Source organism: Empidonax traillii, unplaced genomic scaffold (genome assembly GCF_003031625.1).
Source record: "Empidonax traillii isolate 1590-97213 ecotype Southwest subspecies unplaced genomic scaffold, ASM303162v1 scaffold385:size1130455, whole genome shotgun sequence".
NCBI lineage: Eukaryota > Metazoa > Chordata > Aves > Passeriformes > Tyrannidae > Empidonax > Empidonax traillii.
In genome coordinates this window covers 398,105-413,448 of record NW_020955578.1, presented here as the reverse complement: position 1 = coordinate 413,448, position 15,344 = coordinate 398,105, and the positions used below count along the sequence as shown (strand labels likewise).

Genomic DNA, 15,344 nt, shown 5'->3' with positions numbered 1-15,344 from the left:
TAACACTAACCACCACCACTCTAGTCCTTTTACATTTACGGTAATACAGACTGATGAGTTACACACACACTGCATTCTCAATGTCAAGGCCTGAAAGTCTACTCTGTAGATTTTAAGAGAAAGAAACACAAGGCAGCTGCCATGACACAGGAGAGATTCACAATGACTTAACTATACTATCCTAAAACATTTCTAAGACAGGTACAGCAAGCTATATGTTAAAACTTCTCATTTTAGAAGTTATTTCTGGTTTACTTTTTCATTGTATTATCAGCCAAAAACATTCAAATAATAAGGAGCCACAAAAGTTTAACTTTCTCCAAAATAAACCCCCCCAAAATCACAAACAAAATCTGAAACACAAGCCACAAAAACCTTGTGAACCAAAGTTTCCTGAGACCAAAAAGAATTATTTCAGTCACTTGGTTTTCCTTATTAAGAAAAAAAATATTACCTTTGTTAACATTAACTTATTTCTGCAATAAGCCAAGCATAGGTCATGACACTTACTTTGATGTCCAGTTTAAGTTCAATTTCTATATATCTTCAATAAAAGTTTCAGATTACATCTTATTTGCCTCACCAAAGAAACCTGCCAAAATATTTGCTAAATGAAATCACACAGGATAATAAAATTCCACAAAATCTGACAGTGTACTCACACAACAGACTTTAAAGCACGCTACTGGTGCTCTTTACAATGTATAGTCACCAGACAAGTGAACCAGATTTGAAAGATAAACAGCAACACACATTTCACAGGTATCTATAAGAAAAGATGCAAAAGTAGCAAGTATCCCTGTCAGCTTGGGTAGACAAAAATGTAATTCATCTGTATAAGCAAAGAGACAACAGAATACTCTAATACCCAAGAAGAGAAGTTACAGGTGCAATCATTTTCTCTTGTAGTAGTATTAACACATGTAACATACAGTTATTCCCAAAAGTTTTGTCAATCAAAGCGAAGGATATGACATGAAACATAAGTAAAGGAAGGGGGGAAGGAGAAAAAAAGACTGATTTGAGCACCAAAAGCATCAAGGAGAAAGAAGACTATGATGCAGAAATATGCGATGTGGGTCTTTGAATTCAAAGACAATGAGCTAGCCTTAGGTTGATGAGGAAACTAGGACTCAGACCAGTGAAACATTGTACCAGCTGTATTTTGAACAGACTGCAGAGATACGGATATCAGGAGAAGAGGGAAAAGGTACTTCAGGTACTCCAGGTGGCAGATACAGAAACTTCATTTGCAAAGTCAGAAGAAAATGTGGTCTTGAAAATGTTGTTTGGACAAGGAAGAAGGAGCATATGAATAAAACATGACCATGCACTCAAGGAGAAGAGGAAAGAGAGGGCTACTCCCAAAAACAACTGCTCTTCCTGGGCCAGAGAGGATTATACCACTGTCAGCAGCATCCCAAATGGCAAGTAAATGAGTTAACTTTGCGATGGAAGATAATGAGCTGTGAAACACTCAAAATTATTATATCAATAAGAAACACTGCAAGGAAATGGAGGGCTAAATGAAGGCACATAAAGAGCCATGAAACTCTACAAAGAAATGCAGTAATACAAATAAGGGAGATAGCATGCAAGATTCCTATGAATGCAGCACCCCTTGGGATTAGTGGGAAGAGGGTCCAAAAGAGGGAAGAGGCTTGCAGCAAGCAGGATCATAGAGGCAGAAGAGGTCAAGGCTGTGACAGCCAGGCAAGTTTCCCTACATCATATGTCTTCTTATTCCCACAAAACAGAAGCAGCTTACCTATATGTTTTACAAAAAGCCCAACTACACTTTGAAAGCCTAAATAATTTTTAATTGTATTATTGTACCACCTGACAGATGCACAACGACTTTCAATTACAGTTATTGTGGTGACTGAAAAGCAAGAGCTTATTTTATTTAAACTAAAATTTGTGTTCTAACTACATGCTTAAATCAGTGTTTGAGTTACTGAAAAATACAGACAGCTAGAAAGAAAGTAGCATTACACCCTCTACTTGTAATGGTTGCCTGAAAAGGCTAAACTTATTAAGTGACATCAAGAGGAAAAAAAGTCCCCTTGTGTTCCAGTAAGATTTTTTTAAAAGAAAAACAACAACTGTGCTTTAAAGGAGTAATTCAAAGAGATTAAAAAAGAAAAACAAACAAAAAAATGCAAACTACAACAAATGCTTATATGTCAGAAGAATCTTAACATACTTCCATGAAGTAGCCCTCCCTGTGTTTGCTTGGTATCTTAATTTGCCTTTGGTTTCAAAACCCTAGGCTTGCCAAGAGCTATTCCTCTCAAAACCTCAGGAATTCCATTAGTAGTTTTAAGCTAAATTAAAGGAAAATAGAAGCATTCAACGCATGGCAAAAGTATGCACAAAGTGTTTGTTGATACTCATAAATAGACTGAAAAATTTAGCCATGTCTGAAGCATAACTGCTGCACAGTCAGCTCTGTTTTGCTCTGCTGTGCTGCTAAACAAAAAGCTACTGCTGTCAGTTCAGAAAAGCGCTACCAAGATCGAACACCAGCACTAGATCATTCATTTTTCACTTCAAGTTCATATAAAAACTAAACTTTGCATTTCTGCAGGACAAAAAAAATAGTGGGAGTTTCCCCTTTAAAGCAAGTGCTTCAACACCTCTATTTGGGAAAAAAGATGTCACAGTGTCCTAAGACACGGCAAAACCAGTCAACTCTATACCCTGCAAGTACACACTCTACATCTTGCAAGTAATGAAATAAAGACATTAAATCTCAGAAATACATTGAGAATTGTGCTGATGAGTACCCTTCCAATGCTAACAGAATGGGTTCCTTCCAACTTACGATATTTTATGGTTCTAAACAAGCACTACAATCACATTTACCAGCTAAAGCATGGTGAGAATGGAATGCATATCGTGCCAAGTGTCATACTAGCGCACAAGAAGACAATATCCCTGTGCAAAGCGTTTAAGAAAATCTTCTTGAAAGACATGTTTCATTCTGTCAAGGTGAGCAACTGGAGCAGATAAGAACTATTATGCAGTTTAAATTCTTTGGCAGCAGCAGTAGGAAAACAGTAAAAATATCACCACATTAGCTTTAACTGCAGCTCCCATGAGAGATCCAAGACGTTTATCTTGCATTAGAAACACAGGAATCCACGTATTGGCATATGGGATAGAGAGCATAGATACTTTATACAGTATTTCCGAATCACGTTTTCCTCAACAGCAAAGTAACAAACACAGTACAAGAAAAAGCTCAATAGCAAGATATACTTGAATGCCTTTGTCATAAGATACACATTTATCATAAGTAAAAGAAAAGAAAAAGGATAATTCTAAAACTTACATTTGGGATTTTTTTTTTTTTTTCAAAAACGTACCAACACAGAGGTATTTCTATCATCCAAAACTGAACCTGAATTTTTATATAAAAACAAAACAAAACAAAAAACAGTTAAGTGAGAAGAAGTGACAGGTCTAGTAACTGTGGTTGACTCTGGAAACTGAAGTAAATAAAGGTGGCCATCCAGCACAGGCAGGTATTATAGCAATGACAGGCAACAAAACGATTTTACACTTGCAATAATTCAGAGGAACATACTGTCTAACACAGATAGTAGTATTACTTTGTTGACTGAGATTCAGGCAAAAAATTTAGGGATTACCCTGGAGCACCTGAGAAGTCAGTGACAGATTATGTGTCACTCATGTGATAAGACATTTCTCATCTCACTTCCCCACATATCGATGTGGAAGCATTTTAGAGAAAGAATAAATACGAGATGAAATCAAAGTACTCTAAGACATGAGAAGGAAACAGACAGTAGTCACAACGCCATTTCCATTAATAAGAAAAGAATGCATATAGTCAGTCCCAAACATGCAATAATCATGATTTTTTTATTGTATAAACATCAGAAATAAGTTATTAGTTCTTTTTTTTTAAGCCAAGGGATAATAATTCCTATTGCAATTCGAAGCCTGAGGGGAAAACTGAAATTCTGGAGAATCATATGGCTGCAGGAAAATGGACCTCGATAAAGAGTGAACTAAACTGAAGAGGAAGCTTTGAAAAATACACCATACTTGGAGAATACATGATACACACACACAGATTTACATGCATACATACTTATGTGAGAAAGCACCACACACCTGTTTATCAACAGTTCAAGTTCAAAATGAATCTTCACATCTAACACTGATTACACAGAAGGGCCAACAAGGAAAGATGACGCTTAAGAGCGTAAAACTCAAAGTCTACTAGGACTGCTGTTCTACAGCTTATATACAACCAATATATTATCTGCATGCACCGTGTGAAATTACACATCTCTGGGCAGCAGTTTTTAGCCAACAGCTCCTCAAATACCTTTGTTTAAAAACTATGTTATTCAGTGGCAGACAAAAATAAAACCCATTACACTTGTTATAGAAAACGTCACTTAAAGGCTGCAGATAGGTCATCTCTTCCAGCAGAAGCTACTGCCCAGAGTTACTCACCACCACCCAGCAAAGAGAGACTACTGCCCATTCAGACCTGAAACAGAGTGAATCATGTAAGAGCACACTGATCGCCTCGGGAAAAATTAATCAAGGTAACTGACCAGTGAAGGCAGGTTGAGCTCATACTGTCCATTTAACTGCTGATTATGCCTAAAGCACATAACACTGTGTACAGCTTCTCTTGAAAGGGTCATTTAGCATGGTAATCTATGGCAGAGAAAAGAGACAAATGGCTGAGGGACACAGTATCTACCATTTTCACAGTTATTAAGGGGGAGAAAAAAACCCATAAAAATCAATGCTTATCCATATCTTGAAACACTAAGTAAAACTTCTGTGATAGGCTGAAAGCCTTAAGACAGATTTTGAAAACCACTAACCATTATAGTTAGTTAAGAATTCACAGACTGCCTCCTCAGAAACTGTCCGAAGTTACAATGTATGCCTTAGGGTCGCCTCATAATTTCTGTAGATATGTTCAGTTTGTTTATCTGCTCGTTACCGCAAAATATCTTGCAGTGTTCTTAGTGGACACTCTGATCACTATCTTTTCTTATTTAAGTCTTTTAAACTTAAGAACTCAATATATATGCTAAACAAATTTGTTGCAGTAATTTGATGGATTAAAAAACAGTTATAAACAGGCGCATATTTTCACATTAAGTACCTCTAAATGAAACAATAGGTACAAAAATTGAAATTTTTTTAAAAATTAGTTACCATACAAAAGGCCAGACTCAAAAATACCTTCAAAGTACATTCTGAAATCAGACTGTGGTTTAAGGGGTCTTAGATGTAAAATATGCCCATGAACCATAACCAAACAATGTCTTCAAACTCTCAATGCAGTACCAGCTTAACCTCATAGAATAAGGCCAGTATCAAATATATTTTCAACTGGCATAATGTGTCACTGTCACCAAAAGAAACAGACACACCCTGCTCCCCTTACTGCTTGCTTCCACCCCCATCTTTGAGCCAGCACAAATGTTTGTGCAGCAAACTGATCCAGCTCCAACCGAACCCTCCCCTCCCTGCCCCTGCCCCTCCCCCAGGTTAGTTCAATCCTCAGCCCGGCTCACCACACCACATAACCATACAAGTATGTGCCTGCACAAAGGAGGAAGCAGCAGAGTATGGGGTGGAAGCAAACAGGACCATGTTTTTCAATGGTGGAGCTGGTCTACACCAGCTGTACACTGATGCAAAGCAGGAGCAGGTCACAGGCTGGAGTCCTGCACCATCACCCTGACAGATGCAGGCCTAAGAAGCGCCACTGTTCCCTTCCTCTCTGGGATCCCACCTCTTCACTCACGTAGCCACTGACAGGTATGCAACTGCAGGTTGAGTCGGTTCTGAGTCAACTAAAAACTAATTCTATCAAGGGAAAAAAAGAGTTGCTCATTTTCAGGCAGTTCAGCTTCCTGAATCAGCTCCCAATGCAATCCTTACTAGCACAAGGAAGGAAAAGAAGGAAAGAGGCTGGGAAGGCAGGAGGTACAATTTTGATCAGCTTGTGATGCTGTGGAAATGCACTCATACACCACCACATTTTAAATCTAAACTTGCCTGCATATATGAACATGATTATTTTAATCAATTTGTTCCTAAGATTATTCCAATTTTTTCAAAAACCTAGGCAGCCATAGTCTGCTTGGACACAAGCTGCAGGAAAAGAGGCCAGTCCACTAAATTAACTAATTTGACCCTTCATATTTAATAAAACAAAGACAGCACATTACTTATTCTAACTTAATGATAGTTTGACTAGATATTCTTTTAAACGTCACTGATTAAATCACTTCAGATATTTGTACAGGAAGAACACATATGAAATAAAACCACTGCAGCCATGTTAAATATAAACAACCATATTTTAGCATTTACAAGGAATTTAAACAATTCTGGTGATTAAAGTGATCTTACAAACCTCTCTACTCAGGAGTGAATTTCATCCATTACTCAAGAAGTTGTGCTTAAGCTACAAGTCCCAGTGGTCAGAGAAGTGAACAAAATTCACTTCAATGCATTCAGAATCAGACACCTAATAAATATGGATGTAGCTACTTTCAAGCTAACTTTTTAAGTTAATTATCATAAGTAGGAGTACAGACTGTTACAATGATCTTGCTAACTTCCAAACAACAGAATGTATTACTGGGTCATTAGATTTAGCAGGGAACTATTTCCATGGGAAGTAAATATATCTGTTTATGTTCATCCAGTTGACAAAGAAAAGAAACAATTATATCAATTCAAAAGATAAAGCATATCAACATTACAGTTCAAGAACTGAAGTGCAGAATCAGATGCATGTATCTGAAAACCAGTCTTTCCAAGTACCATGTTTTATATTTTTCTAGCTTATGAAACTTTTTTTTTTTCCACAAAGCTAGATTCTTCCACAAACTACCACTTGCCCATTGCAGCAATTTAAGATAATTGGTCTTCTCTTTAACAGAAAGTTCTCGTAGTATAAAAAAATGCTCCAAAGCACTCTGCCTGTAAAAATTACACAGAAGTGAGAACAGTTTATCTTGACTACAATTCACCACCAACATTTGAGACAAGACACTGAACTGGAAAGTGAGTAAAACCCTGGAAAGCCCTTTAACCAGATATTCATAAAACTGCTGGTATATTGTTTCAGCAAATGTTTTCAAAGCATTCTTGACACAGAAGTAAATAGGGAATCTCCGTCTGGAATAAAGTTCTTAATTTCTTTCCCTTTGAAATGGAGTTAACGGTTTTTGGGCCTGACCTGGCGATTTATCCTGATACAAGTTTCTTTTCAAGCAGGCATAGGTGGGTGTGCTGTTCAAAAGCACTTGCTAACCAAGCAAAACAGACAATGAATTTCCCTGGATCTGAACCCGTGTATCTTAACAACAAGCCATTTTTAACAGAGCAATAACACTTTTTTGCTCATTACATTAAATGTCACTTTGTCACTAGGGCTTTAAGTTAAAAAAAATAATCAAGGACTATTCAAAAAAGTCATAAAATAAACACTTGTTAAAAATATTAATATCAAAACACAGTTGGCAAGTTTTTTAAATCAACCCTGATTTCTACAGTGAGTATTCATTGTAATAACAGTACTAATTTCAACTCACAGTCCAATAACACTCCTAGTGATTTCTAATGATGATTATCACATGTTACGCATTAACTCTGAACAAGATGCAGCGACCAGGAAGATAAGAAGACACACTTTTGTTAAAGAAAAATTAAGTTTAGATGGAGAATCGAGTCATACAAGTATTGAGACACCTCTTCGACTCTTCAGATCTATCCTTGGTGCATTCACGTCTAGGGATATGTCAGGAAGGGAAGTTCAAAACGACGAGGCAGTGAGCTAGTTATAACTTTCATTCATACACACAGCACCACTTTGAAGGGCCTGGAGAACCCCCTTCCCCTGGCAGACTGTCTGCTGGTCCCAACCCACTGACCCGACAGAGCTCTCAGTTAGTCTCAGGACTTGCACCTCTAAAGCCCCTGGGCTTTCCCGGCGATTTGAACAGCAAACGCGGTTGTCTCAGAGGCATGTGACAGACGCAGCTGACCTGGGGAAGGTGCGAGTGACTGACAGGTCACACGGGATGAGACAAGGCCGTCAGACACGCCGAGGAGGCGGCAGGTCAGGCAGCCGGGACCGCTCCTCGCCAGACCTGCCTCCAGCACAGCCACCGCCGGGACAACTTTATCGCCTGCTCTTTTGTTTTTAAACTCACTCTCCGCTCGTCCACCGCCGCTCCCGGCCCAGCCCCAGCCCCAGAGCAGGGCAGCGATGCCCCCCCGCCTTCCCCGCCCACAAACAACCCCCGCCCGCAGCCCCCGTGCCCGTGGGGGCCCCGCCGCCACCCACCTCCCGCACCCCGACCCACGGGGCAGGAGAAGCAGGTCCTATCGCAGGGCACATCCCAGCCCTGGCTCCCACGGCAGGAGGCGACACAAGGGGCTGCTCCTGGGCCCGGGAGGCTCCGCTGCCGCCCCCTCCCAGCCGAGCCGGCCGGGCACCCCGCGAGAAGGAGCCGGAGGAGGGGGCGAGGACCAGCACCCACCTTGGCCATGAGCCCCGCGCCGGCCGCCGGGCCGGGCCGCCTGTGACGGGCGAGACGGCGGCCCCGCGTCGGGCCGGGGCACGGCTGCGCCTCCGACCGCGGCAGCGACAGGGCCGCGCTCTGGGCCGGACCCTGCCCGGCTCCGCTTCCGGAGCGCCGCGAGCGCCTTCCGGGGCAGCGCGCGCCGGGCCGCGGGGCGGGCGGGGCCCCGGCAACGGCACCGGCAGTGGCGGCGGGGCTGGGGCTGCGCCGGGGCTGCGGGGAGGGGAGCGGCCACGGAGCGAGTCTCACTGCTTCCTCAGGGTAAAAGAAAATAAAGAGTTAAAGCTGCAATTCCGCGCACAGCTCTGGGAAGCGTTGGCTCGGATTGGCTTGGTTCCATGTAAGTTTTGGTGTTCTCGGTGTCACCTCTGTCGCTGTAGAGGCTGCCACGGTAGCCCCTCACCTACAGCCGCCGGGGCTGCGCTGTGTTCCTGGGGCTGCACTGCCTGCGACGGAAAGCAGAGGTGGGCACCGTGCACATTAGAAACAAAGATACAGCGGAATTAATGTGGGAAACGAAAAGAACGGGAGGAGGTGCCACACCTGCGTGTTGTGCAGGTTTGCAGAAATGCTTAACACTGCTGTTAGACAGTGCAAGAAAAAAAAAAAATCCCACGTTTGTTCTTGGTGTCACTTACCTGCACACCACCGTGTCTGTTCCCTGTTTAAAGCCCAAAACGTTGTGATCTACAATTAACCTTGAATATGTAGTTTTTGTTTCGACACACAAACACATGGCTCACAGAGCAGCCAGCAGCCTGCACAAAACATTCAGCTTTGTCTCACATTGTGTTACATATGTTTTCCTCTTGTTATCCAGCTTCTCTGGCCTTGATCTAACTTCTGACCCCTTTGCCAAACAATGCCTTGCACCGAATTGCTTCACAGAACAGGTCTGTCTATGTATCTGACTTTCTCAGGGGTTGTGCAACTCCTGTTTTGACTGTGTTTCAGTTATCTCATGACAGGGAGAATGGAGAATCTTGCCCTCAGAGTTGCTCACTTTCTTCTCTTCCCTGGACAATTACTGTTTTATAGCAGAAGTGTCAGAAGCAAATGCATGACAGTACTCCACTACCCCAACATTCATTTAATCTATAGATTTTGTGAGAGCTGGAAAAGCTGAAGTCCACGCAGAGATTTTCTTCAGATGTACATGCTGGAAAGGTGATAATATCTAGAAGGAAGAGGGGGCTGAGGTCACTCGCTGTCTTTGGCCTGGAGGTGGGGAGACTGAGGGGAGACCTCACTGCAGTTACAACTTCCTCATGAGGGGAAGAGGAGGGGCTGGCACTGATCTCTTCTCTGTGGTGACCAGTGACAGGACTCAAGGGAATGGCCTGAAATTGTGTTGAGAGATTTAAGTTGGATATTAGAAATAGGTTCTTCATGCAGAGGGTGGTTGGGCAGTGGAACAGGCTCCCCCGGGGGAGTGGTTACAGCACCAAGCCTGACAGAGTTCAAGAAGCGTTTGGACAATGCTCTCAGGCCCATGGTGTGATTCTTGGGGCCTGTGCAGGGCCAGGAGTTGGACATGAGGATTTTTGTGGGTCCCTTCCAACTCAGCATATTCTGTGATTCTGTCAGAGAGAGCACAACTGTGGTTTAGCGTCTGTACCATTGCAGCTGTTGGCTTCTGTGCGTGAGTCAGCACTCGGAGAGCTGGATGGATAAAGCAGAGCAAATGGGATTTTCCTCCAGCTGAGTCATGTAATAGGTGAAGTTGTGTAGCAAGCTCTGTCACCTAACATACAGTATGTGCTCATATCCCATAAACATAATACACCAATGGGCTACAAAACAATAAGCGGCTCTAAAGACAAACGTGCAGAATTCCTTGTGACCTTCAGGTCACAGGACTGGCCCTAAAGTCTGTTCAGATTCAGCTGTTGATCTCAATCTGTAAATTCACATTCAACTAAGTATGATACCTTGCAATTTTTCTGTAGTCTTTTCAGCAGTGTCTGGATGAGCAAGGAACAAAGTTTTGACATGTCTCTTCTGGGTCATTTATTTTTCTCTCCCTTGAGCATTCACCATGCCTTCACCAGTTTATGTGAATGGCTGCACTTAAATTATATGTAGGGATTTGTATTAAATTTGGACTTGTTCAATGTCTTCCTCAAAGGTGAAGTCCTGGTTTTGTTCATGGGTGAAGTCCTTACTGCTTACCTGAGTGTTACCTTATCCACCTCACCCAGATTTACTGACAGACAATTCAGTATTTACATACTGGAATTCTACTGCATTTTGTGGCTGTTATGTATTTTTCTCCAGGTGATTTTCTGGCTTTATTATTCAATTAAGACCTTGCTGCTTTGCATTCCTGCTGAGAAACTGTCACATTGTACCTTCTCTTTCTCACTTCATAGATGTTTTGGATCTGTGACATGCTGGTTGCTGCTCGTAACTACAGTCATTTTTGTCATCCCAAACTGAGACTATCACAGCTGTCTTCAGATGCAACATCAATTACTACTAGTCTTTCAAAGATTACATAGCTGCTTACAGACTTTTGCAAGTTATGAACTTATATTGCTTGAAGTCCTTTGATGGCATCTTTTAGATCTTGCTAAATTTTCTTGGCATCACCTTTGAAGTCAAAGGCTTCCTCTGTTGTTTCACTAAAGCTCACATTCTCTCTTTTTAGAAATTAGATGCTGCTGCTACTTTTAAAGCTTTTCCGTAAGTGATTAGCTAGCCCATAGCTAAAATTTGTAAAATTATTATTTTAGTAACTAAGCCTTTCAATTTGTTTGCTTGAGCATTTTTTATAGGGTCTTTTACAGTGGCTACTGGGTGGGCTAAATGCATGGCTTTTTGAGGCAACAAAAGTAATCATACATTTCATCGTTCTCTTGATTCATAAGTGGTTTACCAAGTTGAATGGTCATTTTAAAGGTCTTAAATTTTAGTACTCTTTAGAATTTTCTCCTTTACTAATAATTAAACTTTCATCCTAAATGAAAATTTTCAGGGTTTAACTCCTCCCTTTTATTTAAAAATTAGGTCATATAAATATTTTTGAAAGATTCTTAGTCTTTGAAGATGAAGTAAAATTCAACTGCATTAGATATATTGTAGCTTCTGTTTCCAGAAATGCTCACTGCACTGTCGTAATGTATATCCGTGTTGGTTCATTGACCCCTCTTGTTCCAGTTTCTGGATTCCTACAAGATGATTCTTACCAACATGTTGTGGTGGCTTTTAGCATGAAATTTGAAGTCTGCAGGTGAAGTGCTTTTGCCTATGACCTATGTTAATTTAGGCAGTATTCAATTCTGTAAGCAAGAGTGCAGTCCAGTCATGTACAATATTTTAACAGCAGATTTTTCCCCGTACTCGGTACTAGTGAGGCCACAGCTTGAGTCCTGTGCCCAGTTTTGGGCCCCTCACTACAGGAAAGACATTGAGGTGCTGAAATGTGTCCAGAGAAGGGCAATGAAGATGGTGAAGGGTCTAGAGCACAAGCCCTGTGAGGAGCAGCTGAAGGAGCTGGGGTTGTTCAATCTGGAGAAAAGGAGGCTCAGGGGTGACCTCATCACTCTTTGCAACTACCTGAGAGGAGGATGTAGCCAGGTGGGGGTTGGCTCTTCTCCCAGGCAACCAGCAACAGGACAAGAAGAAATGGCCTCAAGGTGCACCAGGGGATGTTCAGATTGGACATCAGGGGGAAGTTCTTAATGGAAGGGAGTGCCAATCCAATCATGTTACATTCTGCATCCCCTTGTGTGGCATAAGTAGAATAACATTTGTATATCAGGTCAACAAGTTTTTGTTTTCACAACCAAACAAACCCCTTGCATACAGTAAGGGCCATACAACAGCTACTTATAGCCTGATCCTGCACCTCTTCAGAAAGCATAGCTCCCCAGCACAGTTAATAGTATTTTTTCAAGAAGGAAGTGCAAGACTAAGCTAATCAATGAAGTAGTTCACTACTTCATTGAGTATTGTCATCGTTAGCTGTGATTTCAGTTAAAAGTGAAAAAGAAGTTCAATAGTAAATAGATGTGTTTTGCAGCTGGACATTTTGATTCACATAGTGATGTTTTTCCTGAAGTGACTGCTGGAATATGACAGACTTTCTGCTCTTATTCCTGTGGTAGCCAGAAAAAAAGTCGAGCAGACCTGGTCATTCAGGAATTCTTCAGATGGCTATTTGTATTTTAATTTGTTTTTCTTCAGTTGTATAAATTGTCTTCCTTGTACAAATACACCACTGATATTGTTAGGGCATCTGTGATCTGCAAGTAGTATTCTGTGGAAGACAGGGTACTTCTTGTGACAGTCAGTTGGTAGACTTTTAAAGATAATATAATGATTTTAAACTTAGGTATTTTTTCTGACCTCGTTTTAGACTGAGCTTGCTGTCTGAGATACTATGTAATTTACTCTTTGAGATGCTAGATATGCTTTACCATTTGAATATTCAAGGCCTGAAAAACATCATTGCAAGTGAAGCTGCTTTTTGGGCCTCACAAGTATATATACTCATTCAGTTCTTCTCACAAATGAATGTTCTACTTGACCAAATTGAGCTGGTTTTGTTTTCCTAACAAAGGCTGTCCCATGCGGTTCCTGTAACTTCCTGATGATTGTTTCCCTGGAGGAGCATCGATATGTTGACTGTAGAATGTACACACGTCTGTTTCCAACTAGCCTGTGATAACCAAGTGGGTCGTAAATCTAATTAAATGCGAAAAAAAAATACAGTGTGTTGCAGTAACATTCAAGATCTGACTTCAGCTGACAGCATTTTTTTTTCCAAATGAAGATTGCTGCTATGACCTTGCTTCACCCCTTTGTATTTCAGAGTTTCAAGGCTTCAGAACTGTGCACACTTGAGTATGTACTATGTACAAAACAGTGTTCAAAGAGCATTGTCACAATAGCAAACTTAAAAATTAGTCAGCTTGTGCAGCTGTGGTTTTGACTCCCTTGTGGGCACCGAATATGATAGAATTACGTAGCCTATCATAGCCTACCATTTTTCTATTCTTGCCTTCAGGACACAGAACAGATACCTCTCACAGGAGAAAACAGCTGGTTATTTTAAACCTCTGCATGCAGCAAGTGCCCTTTGCCTTATTCATTTAGTGAATAACTACTTAGGTATTCTTAGGTCATTTGTCATTGTGTTAGTTGATACTTCATTAGCATTAGTGGAATTTTTTCTGGGGTTCTTTTTCAAGACAAGAAATATAGTTTCATTTTACTTCCAAGGAAGTGTGGAGGTATATAGGAGCAATACTACACTGCTCATATTTGTGGCAGTTAACATTGGAGAACTTTGGTGGTGGGTGAAGTCAATCACAACTAGTTCTCTGTCCAGGTTTCCCATACTGTACATGGCAGAAGGAAGTGGAGGAATGGGATCATTTGGAATCCACTCTGAAAAAGAAGCTGGCTAAACTTCTCACTGTGAAATGACATTTATATGACTGAAGTCACAGTGACTACAGGTTGGTGTTGGATGCTGGCCTTGTGTCAGTTGTGTCCTATGAGTCGATATTATGCCTGCTATTGGAAAACTTGCAGGTGGACTATGCACCTTTACCTCAGCCACAACAGTGCTAATTTGGGAGTGTTCAGTTAAGTCCATACTGTGAGTTCATAACCAGGACACTGACAAATAGTTCATTTTGCCAACACAGCTACATGAGAGGTGTTTCGGTGCAGAGGCAGAACAGGCAGGCAAGTACAGCTGCAAAACTTTGAAGTGTGTCTCTCAGCATCTTCAGAACTAACAGAGTTGGAAGGAGCTGCCTCCTCTACTTGGAATTCATGCCAGTGAACTCTTTTTTTGTTAGATGCCCAAGGGGGCCCCCTTTTATACAGGATGTGAATATTTAAGGCTAGGAGAAACCAGCCTGTCATTTTCTTATAGTTCAGTGATTAAAAATTCCAAAATTCAGCATGTGGGGGACTTGGGTTTCATTTCATCCTCAGTGTGTGAACTTATAAATTAATATTTTCCCCGCACACTTGGAGTGTACTGTAACCATCATACAGTTATTACAGCTTTTTTAATTCTATCCACTGAAATTGTTTTATTGACTGTCTGGGATGGACTTTTAGGAGTAGAATTTACTTGCTGGGAGGTACATGTGAAAGCGGTCAGAGATGTTTTAGGAACCTTACTGAAATGAGAATTTATGGAAATGCAGGCAGCTCCATAGCTGGAAAGGAACTGGATGAGAATTTTAAAGACAATAATTTTGGATTGAAGGCTCGCAAGTGTTCATTTTCAGCATCTGAGTCCTCCTTTTGGTGAGAGACTTGTTTCAGGTTAAACAAGCAAGTCAGTGACAGCTGGGGTGAGGCTTCAGCATACAGACAAATACGTCAGACTGCGGAAAAATCAACATGGGGTTTTGTAGATAGAGAAGCTTTGTCATAATTATGAAGTTCTTTGCTGAAATCAACAAACTGATAAACCAGGGCGATACATTCATTGTAGTGATTTCAAAAGAGCCTTTGGCACAGTCCCTTGACAGTGCTGCTAAATAACATTAACTGTCATAGGTTAGGGAGGGAGCTTGTCTCATGAATTAGTAACTAGCTGAAAGAGAAGGGTTAAGGGGATAGCAATAAATACTCATTTTTTTACACTGTGGGAGAGTGAGATTGGACTCCCACAGGGATTCATGCTGGGACCTGCACTAGTTAGCATACTCAGAAACGGTCTTGGAAAGAGTGAGTAAAGGAAGCAGCACAGTTTGCTGCTGATGCAAA

The 15,344-nt window shown here is 41.2% G+C and overlaps 1 protein-coding gene and 1 long non-coding RNA gene across 2 annotated transcripts in view; one reads left to right on the top strand and one right to left on the bottom strand.

Moving 5' to 3' along the window:
- Positions 1-8,684, bottom strand: part of FRS2 (fibroblast growth factor receptor substrate 2) — a 49,717-nt gene extending 41,033 nt beyond the window's left edge. The window contains exon 1 of the mRNA XM_027893272.1: positions 8,565-8,684. The gene's annotated coding sequence lies outside the window, so the exon portion shown is untranslated. The remainder of the gene's footprint in view (positions 1-8,564) is intronic.
- A 136-nt stretch (positions 8,685-8,820) lies between these two features.
- The window catches only part of LOC114062159, an 18,621-nt gene continuing 12,097 nt past the window's right edge, over positions 8,821-15,344 (top strand). The window contains exon 1 of the long non-coding RNA XR_003572315.1: positions 8,821-8,946. This is a non-coding gene — a long non-coding RNA (uncharacterized LOC114062159). The remainder of the gene's footprint in view (positions 8,947-15,344) is intronic.